This window comes from Olea europaea, chromosome 4 (genome assembly GCF_002742605.1).
Source record: "Olea europaea var. sylvestris chromosome 4, O_europaea_v1, whole genome shotgun sequence".
Lineage (NCBI taxonomy): Eukaryota > Viridiplantae > Streptophyta > Magnoliopsida > Lamiales > Oleaceae > Olea > Olea europaea.
The window spans coordinates 10,525,683-10,537,326 of NC_036240.1; the positions used below are offsets into that span (position 1 = coordinate 10,525,683).

Genomic DNA, 11,644 nt, shown 5'->3' on the forward strand with positions numbered 1-11,644 from the left:
GTTTAAAGATCATTTGTCCCTTTTAAAATGGACGGGATATTTTTGAATATGAGAAGATTTAGGATAGGCAACCAACATCTTGGCGATGAGCAATGTGCATGGAGTCCTATTTCGTTTTTATTTGTCTAGCAAATTATTATTAAAATCTTACATTTATCTAAAAAAATTTACAACTCCGTAATTTAAAATCTTTCTTCTTTCTTAATTTTACCCCCTTAATTTTAGTTAATTCTAAGAGATGTCTCTGTCTCAATTTGTAGGGGCCATTGTGAATGTACTTGGAGCTATTATTAAAAAATTTTAAATTGCGATCGGCTTACTCAGAGTTCAGAAAATGGGATCATTCTCAACGGTGTAATTCCACAATCTTCATCAAAATTTCACTTCTCAAGTAAGTAATGGCTTGTCCTGACTTGTTATTGAAAATATTGGAAATGTTTGAAGCCTTATCAGCTTATATAATTGCAGCCTGGTCGGCTTATATGATTGCTTATTGTACGATGAACAGTTGCACAGGCGCACGTAGTAACTATATTTGAATCTATAATTGTAAGATGATTGAGATATTGTGTAATTATTTTTTAGGTTAATCATTGGACATTAGATATTCACTCCTATACTATGCCTCCTAAACGTGAGTTTGGTGCTCAAAAGAGGAAAAGGAAATGAAATGAAATTGAATTAATTCAAAGTTAAGCAAGGGATATTAACAAGTACTTCAAAAGCAACAATGTGAATGTGTTGAATGAGGATGAAGTAGAGATTCAACATGCCCGTGTTAATGAAGTAGATGATAAGGATGAAGAAGTGAGTCAACCTACCGATGTTAACGAAGTAGATAATAAGGAAGAAGAAGTGATGAAGTCCGCCTCTAATAATGAAGAAGATGATAAGGAAGAAGATTGTTGCTTTTCTCTAAATTTGGATGATCCCGGGAATTGGAAATTTATTGATCAAAGAATAAGGGATTACTTAGTTGAAAGGGGTCCAAAAAGAGTTGATGACATCTCGTTTCTGAAAGACTATACCAATAGACATTTCGATTCTTCACAATATAAGCGACTGCTACCAAATGGGAAAACAGTTGATAGAAGATGGCTAGTATATTCAGTGTCTATGGACAGGATCTTCTGTTTTTGTTGCAAGTTGTCTAAAACACCAATAAATGTGACCAAAGTTGGCCAACTAGGTAATGATGGATTCAAAGATTGGCATAATTTGCATCGGTCTATTAAAAGTCATGAAGGAAATGAGGAGCATTTACGTTGCATGACTAGCTTGATTGACTTGAAAAATAGATTTCGATCAAAAACTACAATTGATAAAAGCGTTGAATTGTTGATTGATGCTGAAAGAGAACATTGGAGACATGTATTAACAAGGATAATCGCTATCGTGAAAAGACTTGCGAAAAACACATTGCCATTTCGAGGAGATGATAAGAGGCTATATGTTGAGAACAATGGCCTATTTTTACAAATGGTGGAAATGGTTAGTGAATTTGATCCAGTAATGCAAGAGCATTTTCGACTGGCTAAAGCAAGAGAGATTCAATATACGTATCTTGGCAAAAAAATTCAAAATGAGTTGATACAGTTGTTGGCTAATCAGGTGAGAAGTTCAATTGTCAAGAAAGTTAAACATGCAAAATATTTCGCAGTTATCCTTGATTGTACTCCTGATGCAAGTCAAGAGGAGCAAATGTCTTTAATTGTACGATTTGTAGATGATTCGGCAAACTTACCTACAGTTCAAGAACATTGGCTAGAATTTTTGAAGGTAGATGACACAATAGGACTTGGACTTGCAACCGAGCTTCAAAAGACTTTGATAAAAATTGATCTCGACATTGATGACATTAGAGGGCAAGGGTATGACAACGGATCTAATATGAGCGGAAAGCACAAAGGTGTGCAAAGAAGAGTCAATGAAATGAATCCTCGAGCTTTCTATACTCCATGTGGCGCTCATAGTCTAAATTTAGCATTATGTGATATGGTGAACTATTGTTCCAAAGCTGTATCCTTCTTCGGAGTGATACAATGCATTTACACATTGTTTTCTTCTTCTACCAAGCGATGGAAATTTTTCAAAGATAATGTACAAGGGTTGACAGTGAAGCCATTGTCACAAACACGTTGGGAAAGTCATGTTAAAAGTATGAAGTCTATAATGGAGCAAACTGCACAGATAAGAAATGCATTACTTGATTTGGCAGAAAGTAATGAAGATCCTAAAGTGAAGAGTGAAGCCGAGTCGTTAGCAACACATGAACTTCAAAATTTTGAGTTTTTGTTTGGCATGATAATCTGGTACAGATTGTTGCATGCTGTCAATATTGTGAGTAAATTTCTTCAAACCGAATCCATGGATATTGATCATGCTATCGACCTCTTGCAAAGACTTGTTTCATTTCTTGAAGAATACAGAGAAATTGGATTTGCTATTGCCAAAGATGAAGCGACAAAAAAGGCAAGCGAAGTGGCAATTGAAGCTGTATTTACAGAAAAACACATAATTCGAAGAAAAAAATAATTTGATGAAAGCAGTAGTGATGAGGTAAAACAATCAGCTGAAGAATCTTTTAGAGTTGAGTACTTTATTTTTATAATTGATCGAGCTCTATCTTCTCTGAGGACTCGATTTGAACAATTCAAATAATATGATGACACATTTGGATTTTTATTTAATTTGAAGAGGTTAAGAGGTGCAACTTTTTCAAGTTTGTTGAACTCTTATTTGAAACTTGAGAAATATCTTCAACATGATGGGCGTTCGGACATCAGTGGGGATGATTTATGTTCGGAGTTACAAATCTTGAGGTGTTGTATACCAAGTGAAGCAACAAGAGCAATTGAAGTGCTACAATATTTGAAGACATTGGATGTTTGTTTTCCAAATGCTTATACTGCTTACCAAATTTTGTTAACCATACCCGTTACAGTTGCATCTGCAGAAAGAAGTTTCTCGAAATTAAAGTTGATCAAGACCTATCTCCGATCAACTATGTCGCAAGAAAGATTAAACGGGTTGGCTATGTTATCAATAGAAAAAGAAACGGTTGAGCAACTAAGTTATTCAGATTTGATTGATGTTTTTGCCTCTAAAACAGTAAGGCGAATAGTATTTAACTAATTGTTTGAAATTTTTGATTTGATGGTTTATAATATAAATCGTTTCTATAATATATTTCGTTGTTGTTTTAATGTTAGTTTTTTAAGTTAGCAATGAGTCGCATAATACACCTTTGAATTTTGTCGTTGTGGGCCTATTTTTTATCATTCGCCTTAGTGCCCATCAAACACAGGACCGGCTCTGTTCCGAGGACTCACATAAGTACCCTAGATGGTGCCACCATTTGCGAGATTTGAAAGTCATAGTCGATATCTCAGTGTAAGTCAACTCAAAGAAGGATTATTAAAAGAGAGAGAGAACGAAACATGTGTAACATCTCAAAATTCTTATGGCACCTTTACATAATTTTGAAAAGTTGAGGGACTAAAGTGAAATATGTTTTAAATTTATATATTTTTTGTGTCAAATAATTAGATTTTGATATAGTGAGATTTAGCATATTAATATTGCGCATGTTGAATAGATCATAATAAATCATGTATTTTAGGCTTTGAAAAAAGTTAATTCACATAAGTTAGGCTCAAGATATTGATGTCCGAAGAAGTTATTTTAATTGTTAATTTCTTTAAAATTGGTTTATGATTTACATTTTTTATGAGAGCCATGATTTGTGTAGGATAAAGGTTAACTGTTAATTGTATTCCTACATTGATTTGGATAAAGTTTAAAGCTAACCCTAATTTAATTAAACACTACTTTTTATTCTGTCAATTCTTATATTAGTATTCCAATTCAATGGAACCAATTAATAAATTGATCCACTCGTGTGTCCTATGTAACTTATAACTCAAATTGATAGTTATGATTTGATAGTGAAACTTTACCTACATTCTAGACATCTATACTATCCAATTTTAATGAAACACAGCTCCTCTATCTTAATTATTTCAAAACTCAATTAGTTTCCTATAAAATTAAATACCATGCAAGAGGTCACATTATTTACCACAAAAATAAATAGTACCCATCTAATAATATAAATATGCATGAATTGTCAATGGATTTGTGGGTTTGACCAAATGAAATGTGAACTCTATTAGGTTCTTTATAACAAAATGTGATATCCTTTCGCAAATTCAAAGTGCTATTGATGGGTGTCTTGTTTGATTATCGATATACTCCATAAAAAATATGATATGAAGTGTTTATTTTATTGTTCTATAATTGTCTATAGAAACTGCACACGTCTTACTGGGTACTTTTAAATAAAAATGTTAGGTTTTGAAATTTGCTTTCAACGCCAACCAGAATCCATTCAATTCTTGGTAACAAAAAAAATTTGTCTGCAAATCGTCATCTCAAACGTCCTGAATTGTCCACTTATATGCCAAAGGACCCCCATTCTATCTACCCGTTTCTATACAACAAAATAACCGTAGAATTTTTATCGTTTTCCCGAGCACAAATTTTGAAATGGCTCGACCTCATGTGCTTCTAATAACTTTTCCTGCAAAAGGCCGTATTAATCCATCGCTTACATTTGCCAAGACCCTTAACAGGAGTGGCATTGAAGTCACCTTTGTAACAAGTTTATACGCCCAGCGGCACATAGTGAAAGGCACAGGTGACATCACCAACGGTATTACTTTTGTGGCGTTTTCTGATGGATTCGACGATGGTTTCAAAATCGGTGATGATCATCAGAAACACATGACGGAGATTAGAAACCACGGTTCCGAAGCATTAAGGAACACAATTCTTGCCCGTGCCGAGCAAGGACACCCGGTTACGTGCCTAGTTTACAGTCTCCTGCTCCCGTGGGCTAAAGTGGTGGCTCGTGAAGTCCACATCCCAAGTTCTGTTCTATGGATTCAAACAGCGACTGTGCGGAATATATATTGCTCTTATTTCAATGGCTATGGTGAAGAAATCAGCAATACTTCTGAGGACCCGTCGTGGGCAATCCAGTTGCCTAGACTTCCATTGCTAGCTAGACGTGACCTTCCATCCTTGATTCTTCCTTCAGGTGGAGGCCGTCAGCATAGTTTTGCTCTTTCGTTGTTTAAAGAGCACATAGAGACATTGGATGCTGAAACAAAGCCAAAAGTTCTCGTGAATACATTCGATGCACTAGAGCCTGATGCACTTAAGGTGATAGAAGATTATGAGTTAATCGGGATTGGACCCTTAATGCCTTCAGCTTTCTTGGATGGAAAGGATCCATTGGATAAGGGCGTTGGTAGAGATCTTTTTCACAAATCTGCCGATTATCTTCAATGGTTGATTTCGAAACCTGAATCTTCTGTGGTTTACGTGTCATTTGGAAGTCTTTCGACGCTCCCAAAAGTTCTACTGGATGAGATTGCTAAAGGATTGCTCGAGTGTGGATGACCATTTTTATGGGTTATACGAGTAAATGAGAACCAAGAAGAAGAAAAAGATGATGACAAACTAAGTTGTTTGGATGAGTTGGAAAAAACAGGAAAAATAGTACCATGGTGTTCACAACTTGAGGTCCTAACACACCCTTCATTGGGTTGTTTTGTGACTCATTGTGGCTGGAATTCGACGTTAGAGAGTTTAGCATGCGGTGTTCTTGTGGTGGCATTTCCACAGTGGACTGATCGAACGACCAATGCAAAGCTTATACAAGATGTTTGGAGGAAATTAATGGGGGCCAAACGAGGGAATTATATTTGAAGTTGTTTAGGAAAGAAACTATTTTTCTTTTGAATTTAGTTTTGATTTGATTTTATTAGTTGATGCAGAACATATTGTTGAATAGATGGAAGTAGAATGTTAAAATTGGACAAAGAAATAGTGAAGAGAGAACATCTGAATTTTGATTTGGACTTATAATACCACTTCGAAAAAAGACCGACGAGATGTGTAATACACATTGCTTCGTTATGATGTACGATGGATTTTAGCTATTCGCGTTCGTTTAGGACTCGAAAACTACTTTTTAATATTTTAGCTCTATTTCTGTCATTTAGCTTATTTTGGATTTATTTTTTTTATTTTTTTATTTTTTATTTTTTTATATAGTCATCTTAAACTAGATTTTTATGTAAATTCTTATAAATAAGGTGTTATTTCATTATTTTGTTCATCTTTTCATTAATAAATTTTTGTGAGTTTATTTCTTCATAATTTGGTAGATTCCAAATTTCGAGTTCTTAAGATTTTCACTTGAATTACTTATTTTGCAATGTGTCAAGTGGTATCAGAGCAAGCTTTTCCTCATCTATATCTTTAATTCATAAAGATGGGTGACATACCAGTTACTAGGGTAGATTTTGATGCAACAAATCAACGGTTTGACGATCTTACTACTCAAATCGGAGAGATTCGTCAACTATTTCTATGGGGGTGTTGGAAACAATGGGCAGAATGAATACCTAGCAGTCAACAATGAACGAATCATTGGGCCTATAGGTTGAAGAGGAAATTATAGGAGGTATCCAATCGAAGAAAACAAGTCAAAGTCAGATGAGGAGATCGAAGTGCCGCTGCAGAATTCTAATCATCAAAATCGAAATGGCTTTGATGATTATTGAATTAAAGCAAACATTCTCCCGTTCTTTGGAAACATGAAGATCGAGAATTTCTTGGATTGATTGGTAGAGGTTGAAAGATTCTTTGAAATTATAGATGTTCTAGAGGACAAGATAATTAAGATGGCGGCATTTCATTTTAAATATGTCACATCAATATGGTAGGATTAATTATAGAATGCTCAAATGAGACAGAGAAAGAATCGAATTTGGACTTGGAGAAAGATGAAGCAGTCTATGATGGATCGATTTCTACCTGCAAATTATGAACAAATTTTATATCGTATGTACTTGAGATGCACGTAGACAGTTGTATAGTATCATACTACACCAATGAATATATGAGATTGGTGGAGCGGAACAATATGTCAGAATCCGAAAATAAAAAAATAGCCAATTATACCAGTATTTGAAGGTGGCCATTCAAGATAGAATTGGGTTACAGAATATTTGGATGTTGTAGGAAGCTATTAATAGGGTAATGAAAAGCGAAGATAATGGAATCTGATAAGATGGTGATTTCATATAGAGGCCCTCACTTGTCGAAACATCGTCATCTGTTCTTTTAGACAAATGAAAGACCCCACAACAAACCCTAGCCAATCCTAACAGGAGTAATATTTACAATAGTATTGGTTTGGAATAGAGGTGAGACTCGAGGCACAACTCAGAATGCAAATCCATGTATTAAGCCTACAGGAGATATTTGTTATAGCTGATATTGCTACAAATTTGGGCATCATTCTAATACTTGTCCTAAAAGAAAACAAGGCAATTTGGTGGAACTAGAGGCACTGGGTCCTAAAAGAAAACAAGGCAATTTGGTGGAACTAGAGGCACTGGATGAGGAGAGATGACACTGAGGTGGAAGATGAGTATGAGGGAGTAGAGTATGCTATTGAAGAAGGCACAAAAATGCTCACTTTGGAACTGTAGCTAATCCTTTTGTCACCTAAGGAGGAGGGACAATGTCACTGCATCTTTTGTTCATTTTGTTCTATCAAGAATAAGGTGTGTGAAGTGATTGTGGAAAACGAAAGTTAGAGAACTTTTTGTCGAAGAGGTTGGTGAATTTGTTAAATTATTGACTGAGAACCATCTTAAACCTTATTTACTTGATTCATTGAAGAGAGATCCTTTTGTTCAAGTTGTTGAAACTCGCAAAGTAATTTGTTTATATTATTTCCAGTGATGTCATAGACATGGATGCTTGCCACATCCTATTGGCTCATCTATGACAGTTTGATATGGATTCAACTCTCGAAAGGAGTAATAATGTAGTACTCATTCCATGGGGCAGTCATAAGATGGCTCTAGCTTCTCTCAAACAGGCGAAGAAATCTACTTAACAATGAATTGAGAGTTTCCTTACCCTTACAAGTAATAAGAAGGAGATTGTAGAGTCTTTAAGATAATCTGATTGTTTTTATCTAGTTGTAGTTAAGGGATTTTTTTATTGCAAATAAGGAAGATGGGGGTGTTTCGTCTGAGGTGAATTACCAAATGAGTTACCTCTTATGAAGAATATTTAGTACCAGGTTGATTTGATACCTGGGGCCTTCTAAATTTGCCTCATTACCGAATGAGTCCGAAGGAGAACAAGATTCTAAGGAAGCAAATTGAGAAGCTATTTGAGGAAAGGATTCATAAAGAAGAGCATAAGTTCGTGTACAGTACCTGTCCTTCTAGTGCTAAAGAAGGATGTAAAGTAACATATGTGTGTTCACAGTCATGCCATCAATAAGAAAAAAATGAAGTATAGATATCTCATTCTATAGTTAGGGAACATGTTAGATATGTTTGGGGGTTCTAAGGTCTTTTAAAAATAGACCTTAGCAGTGTCTATTACTAGATTCCTATTAAAGTTGGGGACAAATGGAAGATTGCCTTCAAGAGTATGGATGGACTTTACAAATGGTTGGTGATGCATTTGGACTTTTAAATGATTCAAGTATGTCCATGAAGGTAATGAACCCTTTGTCCTTTCATTGGGTCTTTTGTTATTGTTTATTTGGATGATATACTTATTTACAGCAAATTCAAGGAGGGTCACTTAGTTCACTTGAGGTAAGTCCTAGACATATTGAAGGAAAATCAATTGTACAATTGAAGAAGTGCACTTTCTGCATATATAAGCTATTGTTTTCAAGCTTTGTGATTGGTGAGGATGGTATGCATTCGGATGAAAAGAAGATGAAAGCAATCTGAGATTGGCCAATACCAAAATCAGTTTCTAGAATAAGGAGTTTTTCACGGTTTAGCAACTTTCTACAAACGATTTATCAGGCATTTTAGCACTACTGTGGCACTACTCACAGAATCTTTGAAGCAAAGGATTCAGTTAGGGAGAGGACCAAGATAAGAGCTTCACCTAATAAAAGATAAGTGGTGCATAGCTCTAGTATTAGCTTTGTCAAGTTTCAATAAGATCTTTAAGGTGGAGTGTGATGCTAGTAGTGTAGGTGTTGGAGCTGTCATTTCTCAAAAGAAGAGATCGTGATCTTCTATCTTGAAAAGTTAGTAATGTTAGGCTAAAGTGGAGTACCTATGTTCGAGAATTCTATACAATTGTGAGCTTTAAAACAATGAGAACACTACCTTGTACAAAATGAGTTTATGTTGTTCACTGATCACCAAGCCATGAAGTTTATTTATAGTTAGAAACATTTCAACAAGATGTATGCTCAATGGGTGACTTTCCTCCATAATTTTTCTTTTGTGATTAACCATGTCGAAGAGCTTCTTTATTGGCCACACTATCATAGAAAATTGTTGAGTTTGAGTGCTTCAAAGAATTTTATGCAGATGATCCTGACTTTAGGGTTATAGGAGCAAGTGTGTGAATCGAGAATTAATGGTGAATTGGAGAAAAAAGTAATAGTACAGAGGGAACATTTGATTTTAGGATTGGCCTAAAATATCATTCCTAAAAAAGGACGACAAGACGAGTAATACTCATCGCTTAACCATGATATACGATGGATTTTGGCCATTAGAGTTAGTTTAGGACCCAAAGCTACCATTTAAAGTTCTAGTGCTATTTCTATCGTTTAGTTTATTTTGAATTCTTTTCAATTTTAATTTGTTTAAACTTTATTTCCATTAATTTTAATCATCTTTAACTAGGTTTTCATAAAAACCTTTATAAATAAGGTGTTATTTCATTGTTTCATTCATCTTTCATTAATAGAATTTGGCGAGTTTCTTCTTTCATAATTTGGTGGATTTCAAATTTTGATTTTTTAAAGTTTTTACTTGAATTTCTTGTTTTGTGCTGCATCATTAGTCCAAGCCTAGCATGTGTGCCATACCTTCAAATTATGAGAAAATGGACAATATTATAGCAGTTGGTCCGAGCCTAGTCGGTTATGACTAGTATAATGAATTACAAGAAAATCAATTATACAAAATATCAATGGCCTTCCGTGCACAATAATCCCATTCTTGATTTCGTTTTGCTGGGAATTTACCTATAAAAGTAGTTTCAGGTACATATACATTAATAGCTTATACAAGTCGTATGTGTTCCCTTTCTTTGCTATTTAAATATCTCAAGATCTTTGTCTTTTTTAAGAGTAAATCTTACAATGAAATATGAATAATGATAAAATTAATACATAATATATAATCCTTTGGGCTAATCTTTTAATATGGACCCCTAGTTTTAATATGGAATCGGAAATTTAAAATAGCAATTCAATCCAACTAAAACTCAATGAGCATACAGATTTCAAGATGATGTTTTTATACTACACCAAAAATGGTCTATTGCAACACATAAAAGGCAACATTCGGTAGTTAAGTGTTGTTAAAAGGGTCTATTGCAACATCTCAATAAGGGAATGTTGCAATTAGTGAATGAAATTGAGTTTTGGCGACATTTTTAAAATAAATGACGCCAATGATACTTTCCGCAACATTTTTGGAAAGTTGTGAAAAGTTTTTTTTTTTGCAACATCTAAAAAACATTGCGAAAAGTACCTTTTGCAACTTTTTTTCAACGTTGCAGAATATAGACTTTTCGCAATGTTTTTTTAAACGTTGCAAAAGGTCGACTTTTCGCAACGTTTTTTAAACATTGCAAAAGGTAGACTTTTTGCAACGTTTCTTAAATGTTGCCAAAAATGCCTTTCACAACGTTTCTTAAACGTTGCCAAAGGTAGACTTTTCGCAACGTTTTTTAAACGTTGCCAAAGGTAGACTTTTCGCAACGTTTCTTAAATGTTGCCAAAGGTAGACTTTTCGCAACATTTTTTAAACGTTACAAAAGATACAGTTCGCAATGTTTTTTAAACGTTGCCAAAGGTAGACTTTTTGCGATATTTTTTAAATGTTGCAAAAGATAACCTATTGGGCCAGCAGTCCTTTAATGGGCTTTTTTTGGATTGTTGGGCCTTTCAATTTAGAAGCTCAAGAGAAAAATGTTGCAAGCCTTAACTCCCAACTCAACCTCGCCTCGCCATTCTCCACGCCTTAGTCTTGCACCTCTGCCTCTCGATGACTTTAACTACCACAACTAGAAGTGGGCAAACCCCAACCTAACTGATGCAGATTGAATCTACAAACACACGATACTAATAACTCAAGCCGATTGAATGCAAGAGACAAACGTTTTTCTTATTTCATGAACCAAAAATCATAAGAGACATTTTTAGAGTTGTAAATATGAAAAGAATAGATAATCTACTAGGCTAGCAGTCTTTCAATGGGGTTGGCTACTACGCGAGATTAACAAATACGGAAAATAATAAACTGCAAAACTTTAAATGCCGTTTTGACCTAATAAATGAATTCAAACAGTCAAAATCCATCATACATCACTGAGGCAAATACTTTTATGCATACCTCTTCTGGTTGATCCACACCATACTCTATTCTCGTAAGATGATACACACTGGCTAACAGTCCGCCAGGTGCTACATCATTGGCACATTGGGAGCGTAGATAATTGTAACCATATACATATAAAATGACAGCAATGGAATGTCAATCCTTGGGCTTTATTTGTAAAA

At 34.7% G+C, this 11,644-nt stretch overlaps 1 pseudogene; it reads left to right on the forward strand.

Annotated features, from left to right (window-relative positions):
* The first annotated feature begins 4,215 nt into the window (after positions 1-4,215).
* On the forward strand, positions 4,216-5,952 carry LOC111394074 (annotated as a pseudogene).
* Positions 5,953-11,644: the final 5,692 nt, after the last annotated feature.